Source organism: Andrena cerasifolii, chromosome 3 (genome assembly GCF_050908995.1).
Source record: "Andrena cerasifolii isolate SP2316 chromosome 3, iyAndCera1_principal, whole genome shotgun sequence".
NCBI lineage: Eukaryota > Metazoa > Arthropoda > Insecta > Hymenoptera > Andrenidae > Andrena > Andrena cerasifolii.
Window position 1 is genome coordinate 9,578,645 of NC_135120.1, and position 16,204 is coordinate 9,594,848.

Here is a 16,204-nt window from a genome sequence, read left to right on the forward strand (position 1 = left end):
CACGGATAAATCCCCACCGTGTGCGGATCTTTACATGCGGAACTTGCGTTCTCACGGGCACGGTGGTCCCTTAGAGCTCGCGCTACAATTAATACTGCAGGAAGTCGTTGAGGGGGGTTACGCCGCCGTGTGTACATGCACCGTAGCTCAGCGCGGGCACACCGCCCTGGGCACCTCGGATAATGTGTGCCTCAGATAACGAGCATCATAACGCTTTGGACGACTTAACTCTATTTACATAGAGGCATTAATTAGAATATTATAGTTCGGTGCGCTGGCGTGGCCCGTTGGTCCAGTGGAGACTTAACGAGTCGCCTAAGTGGAGGGTAAAACGACTGGCGATTTTATTTCAACGCGCGCGAGATGGTCCTTCGCCAGCGAGTGCACTCTTCGGGGGTACATAGTAGCTATGAGGTGCCACTGTTGAAACCATGGCTACTGATACAGTTGAACCTTCGTTTTCCACTTTCAGATGTAGATACTGATGATCCAATTAACCGAGGCATTTACGAGGCGGATATATATGTATATATGTATACCGATAAAATCGATCCTTTCTCGGCTTCGATCTACTTTCTGTAAATAGTTACTTCCCTCAGTGACCGTCGTGTCTTTTCCGACCTGATGTTTCTGCATAGGGTTATTCACGGTCAGATTAATTGTCACGAGCTCGTCGCATCGTTACGTTTTCACGCCCCTGAGACCCCTCTTTAAGCCAAAGATACCGGAGTATCACCACTATACTGCTGACCCCATAAACCGTGCCATGGAGGAGATCAATCAGTGCCTCGCGGATATAGATTCGTTCTCTATATCTCAAAATTCATTTCGGAATCAATTGTTTGACGAACTCTTACAAGGAGAGTATTTTGGGTGTCTATGGAGAGTATTTTAGTGATTTTTGGATATGTTATAGAGGACCGAAAAATAAGAAATACGTGTTTTCTTATTTTTCCCCCTTTTCATATTTGGGGGGTGAAAACTGCGTTCAAAGTTAGGGTTGAAAAATCATTTTTGTGGAATATCTCGAGAACTATTAGAGATAGGGGAATAGTGTCAGTGGACGAATTTTGCGTCTTTGAATGCGAAATATGACTGACTCACCAGATTTTCCAAAATCCACAAAAATGATTTTTCAACCCTAACTTTGAACGCAGTTTTCACCCCCCAAATATGAAAACGGGGAAAAATAAAAAAACACGTATTTCTTATTTTTCGATCCTCTATAACATATCCAAAAATCAAAATGATCGGAGGCGGACACCTAAAATACTCTCCTTGTTAGTATAATCTTTCAACCTCGCTGTAGCGTTTCATTGTTTCGTAGTACGCGGACGGTTTAATCTCACTTGTATTTACCTGTATATTATGTACTCTAAAGGGGTTTTTCCCGTATATAATAATAATAATAATTTTTCGAATCCTCTGATACTGGTTCAGTGGTCGAACCCTGCGCCATTGGAGCAAAGTATGTCCGTGTGGAACTTTCTTCTCTTATTGACAGAGATTGTTTTATGATTGGCAAAATTCATTCCGAAAGTCGTGAGAGCGCTGTAACATTCTGAAGAATCTAATGCACCGAGAGACCTACGGTTACCAGCACGCAGAATTGCTTCCCTGAGAATCTTCAAAGTGTGCATGGTATTAGGGACACAGTACGCGTCGGGAAGTTCGAAATGTAAGCCTCTTCGATGATGGAGTGTCTCTTCAATAGACTTCACGGCCTTACGTAACAGAACACTCTTCCCCCATCTTTCCATTCAAGCAGAAGAATATGGCCAGTCTTCGCCAGCGCCGCATCCTCCATTCAAATCCTTCCTAAGACCGCAACGATTTAGGGACTGGAGAAAATAGATCGTCATCCTAGGTTCGTTCAATTTTAACCAGCGATTCAGATAGGCCCCCCCGCTGATCGGCGATTCGACACCTTCCGCTGGTATTCGGAACGTGTCGCGCGCTAAGTACCCAGCGGTTTTCGAGTGACGGGAATGGAGACGCGGACGGGCAGGGTTCGCCGACCCCTGGACGACGCCGACGGAGTGTTCTCCATTCGACGGTTACGTCGCCCGAGAGGACAGAGCTTGTTGGCTGATCGCGAGGTCATTGGACCAAGGCCGGTCCTACCTGCGTTGGTATCCCTGCGTAGCCTCGATGTATAACACGGCACAGCTGTATCCCTGCCGCCGTTCACAGGGTGTCCGCGAAGTACCGCCGACGCCCACGCGACCTTTGAAAGGATGGTCTTTTCGTGCGCTCGTGACCGTACACGACAGAGGACAACGAGGTCGTTGCTTCGCGCCATTGTGCTCTTTCGTGGGATCGAATGGGCCCCGTATTTATAGGGTAGGCCGCGGCACCGTACGCCTACAGGTGTCAAATATATATGGCCGTGTTGAGCTTCAGCGGGCGGGATCACAGGGGGCGAGGGGAGGCTGGCAGAATCACTTGTTCAGTTTGGGCGATGTTTGATATTTTGTGAGGTAGTATTTCGTGAAAGGGTCGAGATGATTCCTGCTGAAGGTTAAGGGGTTAGCGTTGGGGCATCCCAAAATGGGGAACAGGCGGATGGATTGTGAAATAAATGTGGGCGGCTGCAGTGGTTTTGTATTGTATTTCCGTTTGAATGAATATATATATTTCTTCATTAGAAGAATTTTATTCTGTAGATGGAAAAAATACGCCCTGGAACAACTAGAAAAGCTAATTTGGCTTCCCAAACACTTGAAAAGCAGTGTACAAGTGTATTATTTGCTATCAGTTTGGCCATGATAATACATCTGTTTTATTTATTTAAACGCAAATATTAACACAAATAAACATTTCTAAAAGATATAAATGAAAACAACATATCGTTATTAAACATTTGGTATACATGAGTTAACGCGCACCATCATTGTGTGCTACCAAAATCCGGTGGCTTCTTCATTTTTTTAATGAAAATCTCGAATTTTTACGGACCATATCAGAGGTTTGCGCCGAAACGACACATGTTCTACACATCCTGTAATTCTTTCCAAGTCGATTTGAGCCTCAATTCGCTCGCGATCAGGAAAAAATGAAGACAAAAAAAATATTCGAGAAAAACGCATTTAAAGTTTCTGGGCAAAGGCGACGCTATAGGTTACCGCTTGAGGTTTTCAGCTGTCAAGTCTACAATTTTACGAATTTTACTATAAACCAAGCGGCATTTTATTGAGAAAAGATAGTACTTTCGGAAAATGCAATAATAAAATCGATTTTTCGACTGCCTAGTCCCCTTAAGTACCTCTCCAGGTACTTCTAGGTACTAGGTATCTCCATACACAGAGTTGACACCCCAGCATCACTCCTAATCCCAAAGAAATCCTCATCCCTGTTCACAGACGAACCCCTCTTCACCCCCCAATCATCGTCAAACCGTTCACATTAAAGTGCACAGTCGTCATCGACGCAAGTCGCAGATGAAACAGCGCGGCACCGCGGCGGTCTGGCTGATCGTAGAATGGTAAGATTGAAGATCGCAGGCGCAGCTCGCGAATTTATATGATGGTTTCGCCGCGCTGAGTTATTGGCTTTTGCAAAATGATGCCCAGTGCCCGGGCGTTCGACGGTCGACGTTCCACGCGCGTTTATACGCTTTACGACGTGCTGCGCTCCGAGCCGGTGATACCTGTTCCGGCTACACCTCGGTGTGCCAGCGTCTTCGCGGAGGTTACGGGCGAGCGAATTTTTGCTCGAGGTCTTTCGAGGTCGGCGGAGGCACGGCGACCTCGCGACGCCGCGTAATGCCTGCATTATGCGAATAATACGCGGCTGAACATTCGAGAATGGGGAAGCAGCTTCTATCCGCCTCTGTGCCGCCGTTATTGCCCGTTGTTACTGTTGGCCCGAGGTGCAGCGACTCCATCATTCTTACTCAACCGTTTCCTACTTACGGCTGACGCTTTTAAAGCTGCTGCACACCTGCACCTGCTCGGGCAATACTGTCTTCCTCCCTTTGGCCACGCAGTTCTTGGATAATGGAGGCATTCTCCGCGAAATGTCCCTTCAAGTAGATCAGGGAGCATTTGGGAACACTCGAGTAGTACTTTCGATGTTGCCCGGAATATATCGACGTGGAAGCGTGCCAAAGGGTACGTTTATGCAAGGGCGTCTTGTAGTAGGCAACCGGCATTTAGGCAACGGCCTATGGTGTGCTATGAGGCACATAGGTGGCGTCTATTTATGAGGAGTTCGGAAGACAGACCGTGGAGAGGCGGCGTAGTCGTGGTGGCAAACGCGACTGATCAGCACGCGGACGGCTCGGGTTCGATTCGGGCGACGTGGCTCTCTTTTTCCGACTCCTACAGTCCGTAGACTTCTTTCCAGGAGGAGGGGGCAACTTTCGGGCGATGGTGAAGAAAAATATAGTAAGGAAAAAACGAGTAGCCCGCTTGCTTGTTTGAACTCATTTTGTAGTACCAATTTAATTAAAAATTTAAATCCGAAACTTAGAAATATCCACTGTTTTAGTATAAACTTAATAAAGATCAGTCTATAAAAATAAGCTATTTTTTCTTAAAAGTCAGGGGGAGGGGCAACTGCCCTTTTGGCACCCCGTTCCGAAAGCCCAAGCGATTATATTGGAGCTGCGATAGAAACTATAAAAGCGTCGATCAGACGGCGATAAAAGCTGCTCAAAAATGTCTTCTTTTGGTGTGTTTTTAGTGGAGCAGTGATAATAGTACAGGTACCATTTAAGCATCAGTGATTCTGCGGAAGAATTACTATCACAAAGTGTCTACGCAGTAAACGTAAAGATTGTGTTGTATTTAATTTAAGAGCTACTTCGTCTCATAACGTATCTAAAACAAATCTGTAATGGTGAAAATCTGTTATGCATCAACGATAATAGCGAAGCAAACGTAATATTTGATTCCCCACGCTTGGATCGTTGGTCATCTAACAAGGGAAGATCCCGAACCCGAAAATTCGGCTGTTTTCCGATTTTGTGTAATAACTCGCGAAATGTAAGAGATAGAAAAAAAGTCTCAAGTAAAAAATCACTTCTTTTAATTAGATCTATCATTTGGTGAAAAAATATTTTACAGTTCACGAGTTATAACAGAAAAATCGAAAAATAACTGTATTTTCAGGGGTCAGTTACACCCCCTTAGAGTGAATTTGGGCAGCAAACAAAAATTGCGTTGCAATCAGGGAGAAATTCTCTACATATTCACGATGTTTCAAAATTTTTTGAATTTCCGGTTTCGGGATGTTCCCTTGTAAGTACTTCCTTAAATCTAATCGTTTATCGCAGCTCCAACATAAACGTACTTACTCAAAGTCGTGCACAGGATGAAAGTCCCTCGGCGTGAAAACACGTCGACGCCAGTCGAAGTGTTTAGTATAAAGTGGAGGAATCTATGGGTGGATATCTCGGTCGAGTGAGGTAAGTGTTGAGAGTCAGGTTATAATACGGAGAATTATTAGCAAATTCTCTGCATGCGTGACTAGAATATGCTTCGATCTCTATAGACATTGAAATCTGTACGACTGGTACGAGTCTTACTGTTTACGATGGAAAATGGAACAGCTTGTCGGTCCCGTTTCGCTTTACATCTAATTAAATTTTACAGCTGATGGGAACGCGACGATACTGGATATTAAGTTGTCCTCGAACGGCAATTATGCAAAGTGAAGCTAAACCGCGGTTAATGCTTACCGTAATTTACGAGGCGAGAAATGTATGATTAAATATATATTAATCGACGCGGAATGCGTGCGGCGTTCATCGACGTTCGGGGATTTGTCACTGACATTTTCAACCGGCCGTTCCATTTGTTATTTTGCCGGCGCCTCGTTGGTATTTAATTTCATCGTCTTCGAAACGGCGGGCGCAATTTGATCGCGCGTCGCTAATTGACGGTTTATGAAATCGCTCGGTGTACAATACCATCAATTATCTGTCCAATTGGGCCTCGGTGATCCGACGGGAATTTATTATTTCGTCGTGAACGCCTCGGCGTACCTATTTATCGCTTTTTAATGGACAGTCCCGCGCTGTTTCGCGAGCGACTCGAAGGTGCAGTTCCAATTCTGGATGCGAGTGACGGTCTCGGTAATTTTGATTGAGCGCTCGATTGCTGCTCGTGTCCGCATCTGGCATTGGGAATGTCCGCTATCAATCGACCGATAAATTAAGTATCGAACGTGCAGGCCTTCGACAACTCACATATACGCGGCGTGCATTCATCGGGGGTGTCGATTTTTGGAAAAACAAAGAGACTACTTGTAGTAGGAGAATTGAGGGCCTCGCAGCAAGAGGGGTGCAGTTCCATCTTTACCAACTTGTTTATAAAATTACTGCTTAGACTTAACATTAAAAAGAGAACACTAATTGAAAAATATATATTTCTACACAATAGGTAGTAGTTATTGAGTTGATAAGTTTTTACTTCTACTTTTGGCGAAAAAATATTCTATAATAAAATTATTAATACTTCTGTTTTCATTTATTTGCAATAAATCGCTCATTTGTTATCGGATTTGCACCAAACGTGCACCAAACGATGTACAATTGTTTTTTACAAATAATTGTCAAAAATGGAGCTGATTTTATTGGTACGTACCCTCATACTTCAACCTCACCCTGCGTGAACTAAGTAGTTACCAGCCTCGGTTCGTCCAAACTACGCGAAATTTATTACCAGTATGGTACACGTAATTACACTATACAGTGCGTCCGAACATGGAACGTACCCACACACACACGTACAGACAAGGGCATAGATTATTCCGTGAGTTCTAATTTACAGCTGGCCACCTAAGTAAACTCGTACGTTAATTTAAATTCCGCCCCGAAGAGAGGAAGCACCCCCCTCCCCCTCCACCATTAAGATTAACGATAAAAACGGGAAAGTAACTTGTTTAATAGTATCGAGCTCTCCCGGCCAGTCGGTTCTAGTCGATTCCACGGGCGCGCGGCCATAATCCCAGTAGTCGTGGATTATTAAAAAAGCAAATAACTCCATTAGTTTCAGCGCGTTGTCTATGATACGGAGCTCGTTTATTAACCAGCCAGAGCTAATTACTTTCAATTCCATGGCCGGGGAACGGAATCGATTAGCGTTAACGAGGAAGAGAAAAAACGATAAAGTAATTTGCTTAAACCCCTGTGTACGCCACACTGGAGTGCTTGTACTCTCGATTTCTGAACTCTCGTTACCGATGCTCCGTGAACTCGAACCAGCTGGGCGATTCTTTCCGATTTTTCTTGGGCCTGCTAATCCCTACGGGCACTTCCTACACGTGATTACTTCGCATTCGATTAATGCACGAAGATGGGGCTGTTTGCGAGAAAAATCGTTTCAATTTGTGAGCTGTCGCGTTGGTCTTCTTGCGGAGTAGGTAATGTGAATTTGATATTACGAGCGCGTGGTAATTAACCCTGGACTTGGCGAAAATAAGCTAAAACGATTATCAATGAAAATAATAATTAAAACTCATAAAATAGATTATTCAAATTGTATATTTTTAATTACCGCTAAAAAAATTACCGGCATTCTCCTTGAATAATCCTGCAAGGTGAATGTCCCAATATCTGCTCATGTCCCCATTTCTGATCATTTCGTATTTTTCTTATCATTATATGCGTTACGCTTGTACTATAGTTGCAACAAAATAATTCTAAACTATTTAACATCGCTACTTTTCATGAGCAGAAATACGGACATTTAGAGCAGTGGCGAGCAAACTTTTGTCAGAAGTGGGCCACAAGTGGAAACCTACTACTCTACGCGGGCCGCAATATTAAGTACATAAATATAACTAATCCAAGAATTTTAATTTATGGGCTGAATTTGTTATTTCTGACATTGTTTTACAAGAAAACTTTTTTTTTTAACTTTGATGTACTGTTTATTAGAAATATATACACATTAATATATACTTACATATTATAATCTAAATAGGTATATGTACCTATATTTTTCTAATTAAATGAACGTAAATAACCATTGAGATTTAATTAATGAGATACTTGATTCTGTTTTTTTTCATGAACGAGCTTGACATCGGGTCGATTACGACGATCACTTTTTACAATTTTCATCTTCGAGAATAGTTGCTCACACGCGTACGTATTGCCAAATAAGCTCATTATTTGCCTGGAGTGGGTAGCTGGCAATGGAAATTTATTAGCCGGACAATAACGCTTGTAAAACTAAATAAGACCAGCATTCTGAAATTTATTCCTTAATTCTGTGTCGCTTTATAAATCGACTATCTCCATTTGGAATTTTCATTAGCATTAACAAACTTTCATTGCAAAAGCTATCGCTTGGAAAGACCTGGCCACCTTCGAGTGTAATTCCCCAACATTTGCTACCATTATATGCACCAGTGCAATGCACACATTTTTAGCCACTCGAAACCTCATGTCCCTAATAACGGAAATGTTCCGTATGGCTCGAGTGACTCGGAAATAGAGTTGCAGCGACGACAGCCTCCAGGTAAGGATCTATCGGCGTTTAAGGGCCGATCTCCCGCAGGTTGAGCGGTCGCTTGGCTTTAGGTAGTCCGCGTGCTACGCAGGCAGGGAGGCGTGATCCATAGGCTGATCTATCGCCTCGAAGAGAGCAAGGACTCACAGAGAGGAGAACGCTGCGTTGATCGGCGCGGATGCTAACACAATCGCCGCCGATGATCGTGACGATGATGTTAATCGAGTTACTTACTGACGAAGCCGGTAGCTCACTCTGTCCAGCGTATGCTGCACACGTGCACGCGTGCTTCAGGAAGTTATCGCTAATCGACCGTAATCGGTGCGTTTATCGTACAAAGTCTCCCCTCCGATCGCAGACTTTCATTGCAGAAATGGAGGAGCAAAAAGTTCGGCATGCTGGGTACCGTGTTGCTGGTGTTATTCTCTTTTTATTGTGATAAAGTGAGGAAATTTTGAGAAAATGATCAATTTTGTGATATTTTGCTCATATTTTGTGATGTTGCTGGTATTTTGAAAGATGGAGCTAATTATTAAATTTTCAGACAATAATCCTTACATTTACCAATGTCACACTTCCACATTTGCAATATTGCAAAGTAGTAGAGGAAAGCAGAGCTTGAAACGGTTCCCAAACTAACTGTTTAAAACTGTTATATAAAGGTTCTGATTAAAACGTTAAGGGAGAACCTTTATTCCAAATAACTGTTTTGAAGAACCGAAATTTTGAACTATTATCTGCCTTGATTACGGTTCTTATTTCCCTCCTCATATCGGCTCCATAACCCTTATTTTTTCGGTTCTACATCGGTTCCGAAACGGTTCCCGAATCAATTCTTGTATCGACTTTTCCCTAACTGATATCATTAATTAGTTGTAGCTGCAGATTACTGAATATGTGCATACTTTTTTTACAAAATCCGCATAGAAACAGGAGAAACTTTTAACTTCCTATATTCTAAACAATATAGTGTGTGTGAATGTGAAAAATATATAGCTGACTTATTTATTATAATATGTACGTATAAATTTTCCTCCCTTTTACATAAGGATTTTGTAAAAAAATATGCATCGTTTCAGAATCGATATAGAACTGAAAAAAATAACGGTTATGGAACCTATATTAGGAGGGAAAAAGGAACCGTAACCGAAACAGATAATAGTTGGACACTTCGGTTCTTCATAACAGTTATTCAGAATAAAGGTTCTTCGTAACCGTTTGGAGAACCGAAATCGATATTATAACAGTTCTCAAGCCCCGGAAGAAAGTGGTTAAAAATCTCACTAATTTAAATGGTCTACTGATTATTTATAAACGATGATCCAGGCCTCGCGGAGAACGCCTGTAGGCGTTCACCGAGTACCGTGAACAAATGGGACTGGTGGATTTCCGCACGCGACTTACGACACGCGTGTCAACCTCCATACTCGGAGGGTTAAAAGTGTCACAGTTCGCGAATAAAAGACGAAACGTTGCCACGAACACGCGTGGCACATATTTGTATACCTCGCTGCCTGTATTTAGTCGCCACACCTTTGGAACGGCCGACAGTGGACAAACAATGTCGGGTTTTCACCTTTTTTTTTGTGTGGCTAGGAACAAGTGTTTGAGGAGCGTTTAAAATGGAAAGACTTACGTCATTCGAAACGACACTTTCAGCCAGTCGGTCCCGCGGAACGTTTATTCAGGCACTCGCGTGTACTTCTAAATGAATAGAGGTAATTACCATCGGGACGACGTCAGAGGCAGCGGCGGGACGCGTTGTCATTGCAGCTGACTTCATTCGCGAAGTTAACAGCGAAACGGCGCATTAAACGCTACAACACAGCCCGCGTACACGTCGTACAGCAATAATCGTCCCAGCCGCCCCGACTTTCAAAGGATTATCGCTGAGGGCGTCGATTTTAATAACCATTAAACGTTTGTCGTTCAACCCCTCTGCGATTAACTTGGATTTCTGTCAATTACAGAGCCCATGTACACTAATGCATATTAATTGAAACGATCGACGGAACGGGAGGGAAGACGTCCCTCTTCGTTAAAACGAAATTTTATGGATCACGTCCAGGTCGTCGTTTTATTGGACGGTTAGTGGCTGTGTCCAGCGCGTCCGCGTTGTAGTCTCTCATTTTTCCCCCTTGAATCCAGAGATTTATACCAGGAAACTCTTCACGGCTGTACGTTAGGTACCCAGCAGGAGTAGACGGACACGCCTTGCTTCGATTTACGTTCAAACGCGATTAGGGACCGATAAAGGGACCAGCTGGCTTATCCTCAGGATCGCCTTCGATGTAACAGGAACTGTTGCTCCGTACAGCTGCCGCGATCTATCTTTCTCTTTATCGTCTGCCGACTCTCAACACACCTCTCGTTAAATCTTCCCTCTTTTTTTAATTATGTCTCTCACGTCGCATCTGCCGCTAGGTTATTAGCGAAGAATTTGGCTAGTATTACTTTTATATCGGGGCTAGATTTCGCGGAATGGGTTAGTGAGGTTTCGGTAATTTAGGGTGGTTTTTATGTGGTTCCGTGGTGTCAGGGACGTGGCTGGATTCGGTTTATATTCTCGTCTTTTGCACTCGTATAATAACTGGTTAATTGACCGTCGTTTCTTTATCGCAGAAGCTGCAGTACGTAATCCGGCTGCCTCCACTGTCCCATTTCCAGTAGTAGCGTTGGTCATAGAGCAGCCAGCTTCCAGTGGTCGTATGTACAGCGGTGTTGCAGCCGCCTTCTCGATAACGCGCGTGATACGGGCGGGGGAGTACTATCAGGAACAGAGGCTTGTCGTGGTCGAAGTGCATCGTTGTTTCCGGGCGTGCAAGTCTGTGTGGTTGCAGCAGGACGCGGTGCGTGGTTGTGCTATACCGGACGATGGATTTCCAGTTTGGTAGCATGCGCCGCACCAACAGCTTCTGGCCGGCTGAATAGAACGCGTACTGCGACATTCTTCGTTTTCTGTCGACACTGCCGCTGCCTCGAATACGTGGTCAATGGAATTAAGGGAGGTCCACACCATTCGCCTGCTGGAACGATCAACAGAAATGCGCGGAGGTGGTCGATGATTCCTGTTCTTGATCTCGTGACGCCTTAAGGCACTGCAGAATTGTCGGTTGAAATGTAGACATAAGGGAATATCCTCTGCGAGGTGGTATGTGGCGAAATAATGTCGACTCCGATTTACCAAACACTCAATTTATTTTTCACCAAAGACAAACGACAATTTTGCTAAATGACTCGCGCGTAGACGTCGGAGTGTTCAGGAACTGCCTAAATCCGACTGCCTTCTCTTCACCAACCGTACCCTTGACCAGGGGTAGAAAAGGTGAAGGAAGGAAATAGAAAAAGAGAAAGGCAGGAAACTGAAGAAAAACTGAGATGAAGGTAAAAGAGGAAGCTACTCGGCTCGCGCGGACCTGGCCCAGGCGAAACCCTCGGGAAACGAACTGAACAAAGAATAGGAAGGAAGTTGTAAACAGCGAGAGAATTTAGAAAAGTAAGAGTTAGAAACGTAGGGAAAGAAAAGTACCGTAGAGAAAGAGCGTGGTAACCAAGACGTAACTGCTACACTCTGAAAGGGTTTGGGTTCAGGTTTCGAGTTAGTCCACTGCTACTTGGCTTCGAATGATTTGAATTGCCAGTGAAATGTAAAAATAGTGAAACATCCTTCGAAACAATTATTCGAAATTAATAAAATACGCTGAGTGGAGACTTAATTGCGAATGTATATGTACTATTTGTTTTTTTATCTTCTTGTTATTTTAGTAATTTCTACTGGTGCAATGAAGGATTATTATTATTATTTTGCGAGACTACTAGTTAGTACTCAGTTTCTTTTACCGTCAAACGAATTATAATTTGAAGGATGAGGTGTTTACGTAGACAATGGTTGATTATTGCATTCAGATGGTGTGCATACGCCTTTATATTGCAGCGCGGTAGACGCATCGGCTACCATTGATGCATTCTCTCGCGCCGACATATTTATGAGCACTTCGTCAAGGTTCGAGTTTTCCTAGACCGGTCTTTCTTCCTCTAAGCGAAGCATCACCGTTGCCCGCCACTCCTGACAATCGCCAGCCCGGTTCTTCTTCATTTATCCAGCACTCGTGGCCCGGACGCGGCGCGAACGCGTCGAGAAAGAATTCACCTGGAAAGCAAAGGTCACCGGAGGCAAATTGCCGTTGATTAATCGCGCGCTCGCCGCGAAAGGTATTTGTCGTGGCTGGGCACGTGAGCTTTCATAGATTGCGCTCTGAAACGAAGGAGACGCTTTCGTTGATGATGGACGGGGCAGAAAGCTGTCGACACGCGCTAATGGGGGGCCTTGTATTAATTCTCTGGCGATGCCTAGTGATATATCAAATTGTGTAATCTGTAAATTGTTTGAAACGATTGGAGGATTGGAGGCTTTAATAATTTCATCGCTTAGCATCAGTGTGATATGGATATGCCGATGCAGTTGATTTCTTTCGTGAATCTGTTGACGTATTAAAGTGTAAATTGCACAGAATGCTAAGAGCGAACGATCAAAATAGCTGGTAATCCGTTAACGCGACAAAACTAAAATTAATAGTATAGTATGCACTTTCAACTCGCGAACTGTAAGAGATTGAAAAAAAGTTTCAAGACAAAAGTTAGTTCTTTTAATTAGATCTATCAATTGGTAAAAAAATTATTCTACAGTTCACGAATTATAACACAAAATCGGAAAATAACCGGATTTTTCGGGGGTCAATTCCACCCCCTTGGAGTGAATTTGGGCAGCAAACAAAAATTCCCTACACATTTACAAAGTTTCAGAATTTTTTGAATTTCCGGGTTCAGGATGTTCCCTTGTCAACTCAGGTACCTCAAAACTGAGGACTTAATAAAATATATTTCTCTAACTTTCTCCGCTACCTTATCATACATATGTTACCGATCACACGAGTGAAGGAATCCAAATCACCAATCACCCCTTTTCTTAACAACTACGACAAATTTCATTACCCTCTCCCAATCATCTTTGCGAACCCATTAACAAATACTCATCGATATAAATAAGCAAAGCTTTACTCCTCACATTCCAATCACACCGCCCCGACCTTCGCTAACAGCTCCCCACTCTCACCAGAATTCAAGATCAACCGACACTCAGACTTCAAAATCCTGCGTAATCAACGAATCTTTAAATAACGAATACATCCTCGCAGCCTCCGCGAAATCACCGAGGATCATTACCTCGGCTAATGCCGGCTGTGAATGTCAGCGAAACGTTTAATAGCCAATGGCACGGGTGTTCCCGCGCGAGCTCCCTGGGCCCAAGCGTGGCGCGGAGAAAGGCGAGGGTAGGAACAGGCACGCGCGGCCACGTGCTCGCAATTACGCGAAACCCATATGATTTAATCGTCCGTTCGCACGCAGTGCGTCGGGTCGGTTCGCCCCTGTCCCCGTGGCGTGCACAGACTTTCCTCCGTTCGGCGTGGAAACTGGTCGCGCGGTTTCTGTGCCAGCAGCCGCGAGAACACGGGTATAAACCGGCTGTACAAAGGGTATTTGCGTCGATTAGCATTAATACGTCCGACGTCCAGCTGAGGAGCAGGACTCGATCTCAGGTACCAGCGGCAGCATTCCTCTTCTGGTTCTTCTTCGTCGCTCGTGCTTCTTCTTTTTCCGCGCTCACCGGGCGTTCTCTGCGGCTCCCCGCGCTTTTCACTCTGTCCTTCTCGCGTTCGCCAGCCAACTGCCATCCCTATGGCGATCCGCGGAGCTTCATCCCTCGCCGCACGGCCACAGCCGAGTTCTCTCAAGAATATTCGAAAGTTCGGGAGGATTCGTCAGGTGCCTGTGACTCGGTAGGTGTACAGTGCGATAATAGTAATAAAGTTCGTTACGTCAGAAAATCCGGAGTTAAATGGCGAATGAGCTAGATTCGGTTCTGTTTTTAACTCGTAGACCTGGGACTGAGGAATGTTGAGGAAAGTGGATTGGATTGGAAGAACCGGTAGGACGCTTGAAAGAGGTTAATGGATTCGTTCAAATGTTACGAGGGCGTATAGAAGTAATTTATGAATTTCATTTGTGTACATCTTGCAGTTTGTTTTGTGAGTTTAGTTGCATTTGTACTTTGGGCGATTTGAACTTTATGTTTGAAGGTAATTGATAAATGTAAGGGACTTGGAGCAGCGCTCTCTGCTTTCTAATTCGTCTCTGTCTTCGTTTCCTCCTTCGTCCGCGGGGAGACAGTCCCTCTTTACGTTCAGACACTTGTAATCTTCTTTAATTATTGCTCTATTCCGTACCTGCGGTGGCTTCCTGCGACAGCGGAGGATGATGACATAACTGTACTCACGGAGTTGCGCAGATAGTCACTTGTCTACATTGGTCGTTGTTCCTGCTTTGTTCTTCCAAGGGGTTACACGTAACTGTGCGTGATCGTAATTTTGTAAAGCGTGTATGGACGGAGGAAATACTCGTCATGACCCATTAAGAGTATGTTCGTTTGTTTTCCTAGATTTCTCTTGACGTTTAGACTTACAAATAGGGTGTAATATTTGCGGAAGAGTTGTTTATAAACATTGCTACTTTGCTGTCAAGAAATGTATCTGTTCTAGAAAATATTTCCCTATCTTCCTTTTTCTTTTGCATTTCAATTTCTTGCGCATGCATTCTCTGAAACTTAACATAATTCGGGGTATTTAATATTCTTTATATTGTTTATGGAGTTATCATTGAATTTTATGTTTTTCCAGGTGAGTCGGAGTAACTAGTGTCCCATCGACGCTGATTAAAACGACAATCGGCGTTTCGAGTCTGAAGGCGTAAGTTTATTCTATATATGTTACAAAACACTGTATGAATTATTTAAAACAGTAGGAACAACACATGTTCACAGTCTTGGTCTCTAAATATCGGTCCACTTATTTATGCAACACTTGTGGTATCAGTTATTTAAATAAATACAAATCATATAGAGGGAACAAAGTTAAGAGTATCGCAACACTTTATCTGTAAACTAATTTTCGTGGAAACTAATTTTCTCCTAGGTGAAACAATTATTTCAAGATCATATTGAGGTATTAAAATTCGCCGTACAGTTTCAAATACCTATGTTTATACCCTATTTTTGCCGATTCAACGTCATTGTGCACAGTCACAAGTTATAATGGAAAAATATCGAGGAAAAAGCAGCAAGTGTTATTTTATTCTTCTTATAAATAGGTACCAATAAATTTTCAGATTATTAAACTTCCAATGTTCTGCTGGGTATTAAAATAGTCCTTTTACCAATGGTAACACTATTCGAGACGTAAAGTCAGAGGCGCCCACGGCGAGAACTGTTGACCTATGTCTGATCGCGCACTGGACGTTTCTACTTGCCCGCCTTATCTGGTAAGCAGGGCGTTCACGCGGAGCGTAGGAAATGAAATCATTTCCTTTTTTTATCCATCACTTTACCATCGCAATCTTCATACACCCATCACTATATATAGCAATGATCGTTAATAAATGGGTAACAAACGCAGATATTTAAAAAAAAACTAAAGATAATTTATGTATCTAGTGTGGCTTACACGTTCCTAACTAGAAAGAAAATTGACACGACCACATGATGTCCACTTTGAACACCAAAGACTACTCAAAATCAGTACCTAACTCCAGTTTATAACCTAAGGCCAGCAAAAGAGGTCCACGGTCTGAACCACACACCAATAGCAGGAACTACTTTTCACAAATCTTTCTTAAAGATCAGTGTGTAC

At 43.4% G+C, this 16,204-nt stretch overlaps 1 long non-coding RNA gene across 1 annotated transcript in view; it reads left to right on the top strand.

The window, feature by feature from the left end:
* The first annotated feature begins 11,181 nt into the window (after positions 1 to 11,181).
* Positions 11,182 to 16,204, top strand: part of LOC143366900 (uncharacterized) — a 74,275-nt gene continuing 69,252 nt past the window's right edge. The window contains exons 1-2 of the long non-coding RNA XR_013084849.1: positions 11,182 to 11,582; positions 15,197 to 15,265. This is a non-coding gene — a long non-coding RNA (uncharacterized LOC143366900). The remainder of the gene's footprint in view (positions 11,583 to 15,196; positions 15,266 to 16,204) is intronic.